The sequence below is a fragment of the Mus caroli genome, chromosome 8 (genome assembly GCF_900094665.2).
Source record: "Mus caroli chromosome 8, CAROLI_EIJ_v1.1, whole genome shotgun sequence".
Classification (NCBI taxonomy): Eukaryota; Metazoa; Chordata; class Mammalia; order Rodentia; family Muridae; genus Mus; species Mus caroli.
In genome coordinates this window covers 19,080,580-19,093,277 of record NC_034577.1, presented here as the reverse complement: position 1 = coordinate 19,093,277, position 12,698 = coordinate 19,080,580, and the positions used below count along the sequence as shown (strand labels likewise).

The 12,698-nt window shown below is 43.2% G+C and overlaps 1 protein-coding gene across 1 annotated transcript in view; it reads left to right on the top strand.

Moving 5' to 3' along the window:
- Ido2 (indoleamine 2,3-dioxygenase 2) overlaps positions 1-12,698 on the top strand; it is a 45,355-nt gene that overhangs the window by 4,759 nt on the left and 27,898 nt on the right. The window lies entirely within an intron of this gene.

Below are 12,698 nucleotides of genomic sequence, written 5' to 3'. Positions count from 1 at the left end.
TCTTGAGAGGGAGAGCATCAGCTTCACAAGGCGGAGACCCCAAGCCCGAAAACCGCCTCCCTTATATAGGAGATTTCTCTCGCCTCGGACGTGGCGATTCCCTATAGGCCAAATTCTTGTCACCCGAGGTGACGTTGTCAGGCGGGCAACTGGCACCATGAACGGTTAATGCCAGCACATGCGCGGATCACNTGTTCATCTCCAGAGGCAGGCGATGTCGGCGCCATCTTATAATGGCGACGATGTGGGGTGGCACCCCACAGAGAACAAGTAGGCGGCTTTGATATGCCAAGTAGGCACCTCAGCCTTTTGTCTTAGGTTTGAAACCCAGAAGGCCTAAGCAAGTGGGACCAGCCAAGCCCAATTGGGAAAGCAGAGTTTTAAAGGGTGAAACAGCCAACCAAAAAGGTTCTCTCTCTTCTAGCAAGACGCCTATGCTGCAAAGAGACTTAAGACAATCCGGGAGCAGGGACAGGACACACCCTGAGGATGGGATGCTAAATCAGCCCTGGAAAATACGTGTCTAATACAGGAGGCTCTCTCCCAAGATCTATTGGTTTCCTAGCACAGCTGTAAAATGGCTAGCTATTTTAGAACAGTAACCAGTTCTCTGAACTCCATGCCAGCCTGTCCCCGAGTTTCCAGCCCTCTGCTTCAAACACTTACCCCAACCCTTCCACCCTCAATTTCCCAACAGTCTTCTTAAACAATTCCTTCTTCCCATTCTCCCAAGACTAGCCACCCCAAACGGTAACAACCATATCTTCCACACCAACTGCCATTTCTTCTCCCTCTGCTAGCCCAATCCCCCCTCCTTCCCGCCTCAGCTGGCTCTTTTATACTCTATCCTGTGCCTAGACATCCAAGAAGCAACCAATGCTTAGGGTCATAGGGTCAAGCCTTTCTAACAACTAAAAATTCTTAAAGAAGCCAGTTGACTCGCAACTGGAGACCCTTTATTACTTATTTATTTTTATGTATATGAGTACACTGTAGCTGTCTTCAGACACACACCGGAAGAAGGCATCAGATCCCATTACAGGGTTGGGAGCCACCATGTGGTTGCTGGGAATTGAACTCAGGACCTGTGGAAGAGCAATCAAGTGCTCTTAACCCCGCCGAGCTCATCTGGAGACCCTTTAAAGGGCCAGGAGCCCAAGATAAATCACATTACAGTTACCTATGACCCAAACTCAGGTGAGCTAGACCAGTGAAGACTTAGTCTGATTTCTGGAATTAAGGCACTGGGCCTGCAGCACTTCCCTCCAAAGCCTGCAGTGCAGAATCTGCCCAGGCCTTTCCCAGGCTCCGGTAGCTTCAACAGCTTCCTGGCTATTGGCTCCTGGCATCTTTCCACCCCTTCCTTATATGAGCTTCTGCTGCTCAGTGTCTTCTCCCCTGATGCCTTTTCTTCTTCTTTTCTTAGAAGGATGCTGCTCATTGGTTTTTAAGACCCAAGCTAATCCCAGATAATCTCATCAGTAAAGATCCCTCTCCAAATACTATCGCATACTTAGTTCCTAAGGGGATAACTTACTTGTGTTCTAAGACTTGGGGCAAAGTATGAGCAGACGGTGCAGTCTTGGAATGCTGACTGAAAGAACTGTCTTGTCCCTAGATTCCCAAACCTGGTCTTTCAGGAATGAATGGGGAAAAAAGCCCAGGACAATGACAGGCAAGAGTATAAAATATCAGTGGTCACCAAGGGGCTTCGGGACATAAATTCAGTGACTGAGTGCATTCTTACCATGTATGAAGACCATGCCAAACATAGACATAAATAACGAAAATTAAAGATTTAAAGTAAATAAATTGGCCAGATGTCATGGCAAATGCCTGCATTCCTAGCAACTAGCAGAAGCAGGAAGGTATCAAGTTCTAGGCCTGCCTATAACACTGAACACATATGAGACCAGCCTGAGATGTGTAGACAAACAAAACAAAACAAAACAAAACAAAACAAAACAAAACAAAACAAAACAAAACAAAACGAAAGACCATTGATCAATCAGTAACATAAACGTTCAGGAAACACAGGCCACACAATCAGGGAGGCTTTGCCCTTGTTTAGGGGCTGGGTTGGTTTTTTTTTTATATTTTCCTTTCCGTGTTCTTCTTCTTGCTTGTTTGCTTTTTGTTTGCTTACTTGCTTGCTTTTGTTTTTTCAAGACAGGGTTTCTCCGTGTAGGCATCCCTGGCTATCCTGGAACTCATTCTGTAGATAAGGCTGTCTTTGGACTCAGAGATCTGCTTGCCTCTGCCTTCTTAAGGCTGGGACTAAAGGTGTGCACAGTCACTGTCACCTACCTGCTATTTCTTTATCCCCTGCATTAGACACCCTCCCACACCTGCCAGCACTCTGGGATAGAGACTCTGTGTTAGGGAATGGAGCCTACAGCTTCCATCAGGTGCTATGTTTTAATTCACATTTTCTATTCCTCTATTCTTATTTGTCTGGGGTGATTCTTTTGGACAAAAAATGTTGATCTTTTATAATTACTAAATAGGATACAAACATTAAAATAATAATAATGTACTCTTGTATACCATTCATAATACTTATTTCGTATTATACTTCCTTATAGTATATAACATATTTACTGGGTCACGAGGTCCCAGGCCTGGAACCAACTTTTCCTATGTAATCAGTTGAAGTTACTGACACCGTAGTAGACTCAGCCCTCTGGAAACAGCCTTTGGCAATGAATTTGACTCTGTTTCAGACAATCATCTCTTTCCTGGAAACGGCCTCTGGCCCGTTCATTACATATTTCTTGCCCATCTGTGACACGCTCTGGGTACAATCAGCGTGACTCACTAAGAGGGTGTTCCCCGTTTGCTTCTGGTTTCTGTGAGAAAACAAACAAAAGCAACTCTGGGAGGCAAGGCTTTATTCAGCTTGTAAGTCCCTGTCACAGTCAATCGCTGAGGGATGCCAGGTCAAGAAGCTCAAGCAGGGCCCTGGATGCAGGAAGCAGAAATCAGAGAAGTGATGCTCTGTGGCTTCCTCTCAATTTACACCTCCCAGGACCACCTGCCTAGGGATGGCCCCACCCGTAGTGGGCTGGACCTCCCTCCATCAATCACTAATCAAGAAAATACCCCACAGATTTGTCTACAGGCCCATCTAGTAGAGACAATTTCTCCGTGAAGGCTCCTTCTGACTTAATGTCAAATTGGCAAAAACTAACAGGCACAGATGGGAACCAATCACAACAGTGCTCTGCACAGTTCTCCCATTGCTCTTTAGAATGGTCTCACATGGCCTCTCACAATGCTCACACAGCTTCTCCTGGGAATTTAATGTCCCTTGCTTCAACTTCTCTTTGCTGTGCCATGATGCTAGCCTTTCCTATGTCCAATCCCCCCACCCCCACCCACTGAGGTTCTTATAGACTAGAACCTTCCACATGAGACCTTAACCCTTGCTTAGGGGTAGGCTGGCAGGGTTACTATTTCTATAAAACATACTTCAATTCCATTTTAATGTTTCATATGTATTATATATATTTATATTATCAATGTATAAGGAAAAGTGTACAAAAGAAAGAAAAGGATGTCCTGGGCTTGTCTTACCTGTCATCTTGGAGTCAGCAGGCTTACTATAGAATTATAGGTGTCCAATAGGACAAGCATTCTGTCAGGAGCCATAATGGGACAAGCTAATAACTAGTAGGTGATCAACCTGAGATGGCCATTATTATATAATCAGTGACAGGTTCACCCTTATTAAGCAAGGCTGTAAGGGACTCATTTTATGAAAGAGTCCTGCTATTAATATGCTTTCCCTGTTATTATTAAACATATATAACAATCACTAAGTAGTAGCACACCCCTTTGGAGCACATCTCTGCAGATCCACAAAGATGTAATGTCTTGTAGTGATGCTAAATAGACAAAGATGACTTAAGTCTTAATGATGATCCTCTAAGAATTACTAAAATTATATCTGTGGTTATTAAGCTCTTTTATAGTGGGACAGCTATTAGGTCCTTTTCTAATTATCAAAACTGCAATGAGAACTCTGCCAGTCTCCCAAGTATTCCTAGTTAATTGCTATTAGATGGTAACCAGACTTTCTCCTACTCAGAGCACATTCCAAGCGGTTGTAAGAGAATCAATCAAAGTTTATAAAAAGGGACAATTTAGATATATTCTGCTAGGACAGAAGATAAAATATTGGCTGGTTTTATCGATACAAAACTTCACTACTAACTTAGTTATGGTTTGAAACCTTCAGTGAACCTGTGAATCTGAGACAGGTGATGGATGTTTAGCAGGATAATTACTCCTCATGGATATGCATGTAAACTTTCTCTGTTGTAAACTTATATATCAATTTATGATTTGATTTTTGTGTGTGAACTTGTGATGAACTTTGTAATATGTGATCATTCTAAAAGATGTATAAGTACTAAGGACAAAGAGATGAGAGGCAGATAGAGTTGAATTTTTTCCCTCCCTTTTCCCCCCTCCCCCCTGAAGAATCTTTTCCCTTCCTAGAATTTTTGCTCCTGTAGAGAATTTTTCACTTTCCCCACTTAGGATCTTTCTGCCTTTCCCCTTAGTTAGCTTTCATAGGAAACTTTTTACAACTTAGTAATAAATGCTATAATCATTTTTGGAAGTGTCCCCTTTTCTTCCTGTGACTTCCGACTAGCAGGCTGAAAGTGAGAGCGGAACAGCTCCTGCTGAGATAGTACAAAGGCTATCTACTTTATTCTTTGCTGTTTGAGGAAGATGTGCTAAGTGCCAGAAACTGAAGTTTTTGGCCTCAGAGGAACACAGAAGTCAGGTCAGCTACACTAGCATCAAGAAAAACCCAACAAGAAAGAAGAGCTCCACACTAGGTTTGGCAGCATTCCTATGTTTTATGTAATATTTACTGCTGAGCAGGGGACAATATCTGACATCTTATACGTTTTTGAGCCTCTGTTGATTAAAAACTATAATATTCATCCCTTGTTAGCACCCACAGAAAACCAAGGCACATGGATCTCTGTGAGCTTGGGGCCAGCCTGGTTCACATGGTGAGTTCCAAGTCAGCTGGTGTTACATTAACGTGACCTTGTCTCAAATAAATATAATAATAACAATAATAATACAATATTATATATTATATTTTATAATAAATAATAATAATCACTAGTATTAAAATAAAAATAAAAGAAAATATAAAACCATGCTTGTAAAATATTGCTTTATAGGACATTATTTGACTGTCTTTTAACCTGGCAAATACCCATCAGCATTCTTTCTCAAGACTCAGTACCTCTCGAGGCCTCCTTCGCCCACTGTCTCGGTTATTCAGCACTAATGATCTAAGTGTATTCTTGGCACACAGTTCATATTGTAGACAGAACTTTGTAATTTTTTCTTTTATGTTTACTTTTTTTTTTACTTAGATAAATAAGTATAAACCAGGACATTTATCTGTAAAAAGAAAGGATGTGTATTGGAAAGTTTCTATGAGCGTTGTGTCAGAAGGGGTTTGGCCTGGCCACTGACCACATGTGCTACAGAGGGAGAGTTAACCTCCCCTCTCCCCATGGGGAGCCCTAGCTGTTTATTCTGTTGCTGTGGTAAGATGTCCTGGTAAGCAACAGAAGCAGGGAGGGAGGGGTTTGTTGTGTCCGGCCAGCAGATCACAGCCTGGGTTCTAGCCTGGAAAGGCATTTTGGAAACCTGGAAGAGAAGAGGGGCTAGGCGGCGAGAGAAAAGAATGAAGCCAGGACAAACAGATTCTGATCGAGGCTCAATTTAATATTTCCAGACACCCAGTTTATAAAGGAAGGGGGAGGGAACCCAATTTCCCGCCAAGTAACTCAGGGTCCAGTAGCAGGACGAACACGTGTGTGCCTCCAGACGGCAAAGGCAGGTTCCAGCAGTAGGTAGGCGTGGCAGGACAAATGAGCCGGTAGCTCCACCCTTGAGCAGGCAGGTTCCAGGCTGGGGGGAAGGGAGACCACAGGTTCACAGTTCAGCAGAAGCCATGGTAGCCTGACCTTAAGGCATCTGGCCATGTCACATCCGCACCCAGAGCCACGGGGATCTTAGCTGCCTTTCTCATCGTTCCATAGTCTAGGGTCTAGGCCCATGCAATGATGTCGCCCACAGCCATCCTAACTAGACAACCAACCATTCAGAGCTGTGCCCAGAGGCTCACCTCTCAGTCATTCCAGACCCCGTTAAACGGACAGCCAGTACTAACTGTTACACTTTCTGTATTTCAGTGTGGGAAGAACCAAAGAGGAGCCTCATGGCGCAACACCCACCAATTAAGACAAGCATCAGCATGAAGACTAGAAATAATATTAAAAATGACTTTGGGAAGAGGGGAAATTTTTAAGTATGATTTAAGACCAGAAAACGAGTGAGTTGTGGTTTGTTTCATTATTCCATTAGGAACAGCTATTTAAAATACACATAAAGGACACCATACCTGGGATATATACTGGGTTTTAGTCTGGATTAAGGATGACACTTGGTTTTTAAACAAAGGAAAAATTGAGTGACTAAAGCTTATGAAAATTGAACTTGCAGAAATATAAAATTTTAAATCTAGAATAGTAACAAATTGATGATAATTCGGGAGCTACATAGATCACCTAACAGACCACACCAGGACCTCCTAAGCGTTATCATTTTAGACAAGAGGGTAAGAATCGGGGTACTCTTTCATCTACTTTAGAGAGTTCATGCTTTTTTGAGTGCCCTGTTAGCAATGTTGACCCAGAAGACTATATCATCTTCTTCTTTATGAATTGGGAAACCAGCAACAAAGCAACTGAGTAGCAAAGGCTTATCCTTGGCTAAGAATAGGAGACATGGGAAACAAACCCACAAGTTCACTCCATGATCTGTTGTGGTTATAGGCATAGGATCAAGGAGTTGAGTGGGAAGGAGAGGCTAGTAATCAGGAGACGTATTGTTATTTATTGGGAGACATGTTCAAATATTTCCTAAGACTAGGTGGAGATTTCCCAGGAATTCCATCAATATGTCTTTTTCAACTATTTTTAAAACTTCACTCATTTATTTTAGTATGTGTGTGAGAGAGAGACAGAGATATAGAGAGAGAGAAAGAGGGAGGGAGGGAGAAGGGGATGGGGAAAGAAAGACAGGGAGATAGAGAGACAGAGAAAAAGACAGAGGAAGGAAGGGGTAGAGGGAAAGGGAGAGAGAGAAGAGGGTCAAAGAGAGAGAGGGGGGAGGGGGAAAGGAAGAGAGGGAAACAGAGACAGAGAGGGAGGGAGGAAAAGAAGAAGGAAAGGGGGAGGGGGAGAGAGAGAAAGACACACACACACACACATACACACACACGGGGGGGGGCGGGGGGCGGGAGAGAGAATGCTGATGTCATAGTGTGCCACTGGAGATCAGTGGACAACTGTCTCAGGAACTAGTTCTCTCCTGCCACCTTGTGGGATGCAGGATGACCTTAGATCCTACCTGCTGGCTAGCCTACCTTTCCCATCTTTTATGGATCTTTCTTGTCATCTCCCTAGAAATGAATGACTGTGATGTTACTGAGGTTGGTTGGCATGGAGCATGCAATGTAGGTGTTATATTGTGAAGGTAGAGATGTTTATCAGTCACTCCGGCACTTATCTGAGACCCAAATAATTATGGCCAACCTACCTGAAGAGCAACCTCTGGCCTATACTATCTTGTTATAAAAGGAAATCAGATTAGAGCCAGGAAGACATTCTCTAGGCTAACTAGGAAGACTTCCCTCTCCTGCCCTCTACACTGAAACATTCCTTTTTAAAAAAAATTATGTGTCTTTGGAACTATTATTATTATTATTATTATTAGTAGTAGTAGTAGTAGTAGTAGTAGTATTTTGGTTGCTATTGTTGCACATGTTAGGCAATGAGCTAACATTTCCCATCATGCCTAACATCATATAAATGTTAGGTTTGAGTTCGGGGCTAAGCAGATCACATTTCCATGACATCTTACAGGTACTTGCAGGCCCACCATAGAACAGTTGTAGAACTCTGACAAACTTCCAGAGCTCCGCTGAACTTCAGAAATACTGAATCCCAGAGGTCCCACAGGTCTCTATCCTCCTCTCTGCAGAACCCTCAGAGCTGATTTTGGATTTCCTGATGCTACATGGAGATATAAAACAACCCGTCTGAATGTATCAGACAAATTCCCTAGATAACCAGAAGGTAGAGAGTAATGGCTAAGTCATATCCCCCGGGGATGGGGGAACCTCATTAATTAATTAAATGGTAAATGTGGTAGGTACATATACAAACTGACATCAAAGAAGATGCATGCTGTCTAACCAGAAACTTGCCTGATGCTACTGTCTCTAGTATGGTAAATTTAAATCTGACAGTTAAGCGTAACCAATATAATTCTGTACTTTCTTCAGTCTCTAGAGCAGAGATTCTCAACCTGTGGTTCGAGACCCCCTTTGGCAGTTGCATAGCAGAGATTTTTGCATAGCCAATATTTACACTATTATTTGTAACTTGTAACAACTTTACAGTTATGAAGTAGCAACAAAATAACTTTATGGTTGCAGGGAGGACGGTCGCCACAACATGAGGAACTGTATTAAAGAGTCGCACACGGTATTAGGAAGGGTGGGACCCCGTGCTATAGAGGAGAGGCTGGAGAGTCAAATGGTTTTTAAATGAGTTGTAGTGCTGCCTAAGAGGAGTGTTTAGCAATCTTCTGGGTGAGAATCAAAGAGGCCCTGGAGCCTAGCAATACCTATGGTTGAGGTGTCACCTCCTACTTAAATGGATTGTAAAACACCTTTCAGACTGCTCTCCTCTCTTCTGGATTACTGGCAAGCCTTGGTCCCTGTCTGTGGTTGTCAGACTCAGGCTGTGTCAATCACTTAGCGGATGGATAACTGGCTGTAGAGCTCCACCAGAAGGTCAGTTTCCGTAGGTCTGGGGTGAGGACCAGGAGCCTGTGGGTTGAGTAGTTCCCAAGGGATAAAAGTACTGTGGACGCTGAGTGTGGACTCAGATGCTTTGTGGTCGAGTTTGTTGAGTTTACAGGAGTCCATGCATGAGACATTGGAAACAAAGAGCTGCAGCCTTCCTCTGGGATCTAAGGGGAAAGAATAGACTGCAGCCTAGAGTCTTGGTTCTCAGAAATGAACTGTTTAAGGTTTCTCACGTAAACTAGGAAGGCAGAGCCCAGCTAGGTTTCACTTAATTCTGATAGGATTCCTTGTTTAGGCACCAAAGAACGAAAAGGCTCCTGTGGTGATGGTTAGTGACAGCTTCTTTTCCGAGTCCCAGCCACTCAAGGGGGCATCTGACCTCTACAGACTTTACGTGCGCGATTTTCTATTTCAAAGTAAACATGAGATATTCTAGCCCAGCATTTGAGTCACTATGTTCAAATATATTCTAATATGCCCAGATCACACCAGCGAGATTAAGTAAGTTGGCAGTTCACAGATACATCGACATGAATTCTATCTATCTATCTATCTATCTATCTATCTATCTATCTATCTATCTATCTATCTATCTATCTATCTATCTATCTATCATCTATCTACCTTTCATTATCTATTTATCTGCCTACCTATCATCTATCTACCTACCTAGCTATCTAGCTATGTCTATCTTCCAGTCTGTAAATCTATCTCTATCTATCTATCTATCTATCTATCTATCTATCTATCTATCTATCTATCTATCTATCTATCAATCTCTATCATTTATCAACCATCTTTCTATCTATTCATCCATCTCTCTCTCATATCTCTCTCTCATATATATATATATATATATATATATATATATATATATATATATACATATGAATATGCATATGAGATCCTCTCTCCTGAGGAAAGAGTCAAGGTTCACAGTCCTAGGCAAGTGCTGTACTCCCGGGCAATAGGGCAGCCTTTGCTTTTATTCTTAGTCTTTCTCTTGATGCCAACCAAATGCGTATCAGCTTCAATTCTGCTCTCTTCGGCTGTGTACCTGCAGCTGTTTCCTGGAGAGAATGACACCATCAACCATTTCTCTCCAGGACAAAGGCTGGGTGGGCTGGGAGGGGTGAGGGTGGAGTGAGTGCAGGACAGGAGACCAAAGACTGAACCCGATGAGGGTCTTCCCCAGAACGCCTCCACCCGTCCAGAACTACAGCCACTGCTCCCCATGCAGTTTGACTCAAGGCTTCCAGTTCATCCTGAGTTACTTTAGAGTCAAAGAAAGAAAAGGGAAGATTAAATGAAGTTCAAAACCTCCACAGCGTATGGCAAGATGTTGGAAATACTAGGGATACAAATCAACCAGGAATTTTAGCCCAGAATCACAGGAGATCTAGATGTTCAAGACCCCCACACCCACACCCACCCCCAACCCCGCCACACCAACAGCAACAAGAAGTGACACGTGAGTCTCCTGTTGATCTCTGCCTCTCCAAAGCTGGACTTTCAAGCGTCCTGGCTTATTACTGTCCCTCTGTGTTGTCACATTTGCTCCGAGTCAGCTCTCCTCTCCTCTTCCCGGTTCTTAGCATAATGCTTATTCCTCTCTGTAGTCTCACAGCCTGATCTTTACCCCCAGTGAGCTGAGAAACTGGATCCATGGGAAGTTAAGCCCCTCACTTCTGCATCTGCCAGGATACATCTCCTTCTCCGCTCCTCCTCACCTTCCTCATGCCTTGCTGCCCCTGTGTCCCCCGCCCCCCTCTTCTTCCCAATGTTCTTCTTCCAGCAGCAGACCATGAACTGCTTACTGCTCTTATCCTTAGAAGACCTCTGTAAAGGCAGGTTCCCTTTCATTGATGTCTCTCCTAAAAAGTCCATCACATTGCTCCACACTTCCCCAGCACAGGACTATTTGGACTTAGCTTCTAAGATCCTGTTCTCAGTTTCAATAACAAAGGCATAGAGAAACTGGCATGAACCTCTTTGTGTTGCTTTGTCTCTAAGGGGTGGCCTTCTTTTAACTCTTGCCTTGGACTGGGCTCAATGGGTCCTCATCAATCCATGTGAATCAGAGTCTCGGACAGATGGGCAAACAGAAACAGAAATGGTGAGTGTGTAGAATCTGAGTGTATTGTCACAAAGTGAACAACAGTCTTATATACTACAGAAAACAAAGGGGTAGGATGTCACAGCAGGCAAAGTACATTGAAGTTACCTGACACAAAGCAAAGGAATGACTTCAAAAGGACTTACGGGAACCAGGTAATATTTACAGTAAAGATAAAACAGCTCTGCTTAGGGTCAGCTACCGACAAGTTAGGATTTCATACCCTACTCACAATTTGTGCTACTCCTTTGAGCCTTGTGGAAGCTAGCACCAGGGTGTTCTGCTCTAGCCGACCTTCTCATGAATAATGCAATACCACAAACCCCCTACTTCCTAGGCCTTGGTAAATTCTTTCCCGAGTGTAACTTGGCTGTTCTTTTAAGTATCTGTGGGGAATCTCCATTTGTCAGAAGAATTCACCAACTTGCTTCTAATATGCAATGTAGCCTGCTATACCTGGTTGTACAAGATTCCTGTCTCAGTGGGATTCCCTAACTCTTTCATGGTAAACCCACCTATTAGCTAGGCCATGGTGTATTCCCTTGTTTGGGTACAACTGGCTACTGTCCTAAGTAATCACTCTGCAGACTAGCCCTGAGCTATTCTAACTCCATTCTTTGTAATGCCTAATTAGTTTCACCATCTCTACTAGAAGTAAATTTGAATGTTACTGAATAGGTAATCTTCTCACTGAATTTCTACTGAATTCCAAGCTCATCAGCTTCAAGGATTTTCTAGGATGTTGGAACACTGGTGGAGGCTTACCTATGTCAGAATTCAATCTTTAAAGGCACTTATAATAAAATAATACTAAAAGAGAGCACGTGGATCCATACATCAGACTAACACGGGGATAGGGTATGAGTATACGGGTTATGAGAATGCCTGGTTCCAGGAGGTTGAGTTTCCTTGAAACTCTTTGCCTCAAGTGCTTCCAGGCCTCTCGGCCTGTCAAGCAGACTTCACTGGAGTGGGTATAGCAAACTCTGTATTGATGCCCTTGATCTTCTGATTATTGCCTTTCATAAAATTATCTTACATTTTGACTGCCATATGGTCTTTCTCTATGGCTTATTGAGCCCCTACAATGTTCTTTTTATCTGTGCCAGTGGAGTCAGTTCCTGTGCCTATCTTGTAAATATCCCCAGTGTGCTAATCTAGGCTTTCCTTGGTGTTTCAGTTTGCATAACCTTAAGAAGTACTGGCCACACTCCCTGCTTTCTCTTTTAGTGACTTCTGAGTCACACTTCTTGGCACATCATTTGAATTTCTACAGAAGTGGAAGCCGAATTGATTGAGAACTAGCTTTTTTGCCTACTCTGATCTCTACTTACATTTCCTGTTTGTGCTCTGACCCGTTGCATGGCCGCTCTGTTCATAAACACAGTCATGGTTTTCATCCCATTTCTTCATAACTCAGAGGCCCTATGGGCTCCATCCATGTTTTGTGTACAATCTTTTATATTTTATTTTATTTGATTTGATTTTGATTTTTTGAGACAGGGTTTCTCTGTGTAGTCCTGGCTGTCCTGGAACTCACTCTGTAGACCAGGCTGGCCTCAAACTCAGAAATCCACCTGCCTCTGCCTCTGCCTCCCAAGTGCTGGGATTAAAGGCTCGAGCCACCACCGCCCTGCTTCCTGTACATTTTCTGAAAGGCCAAAT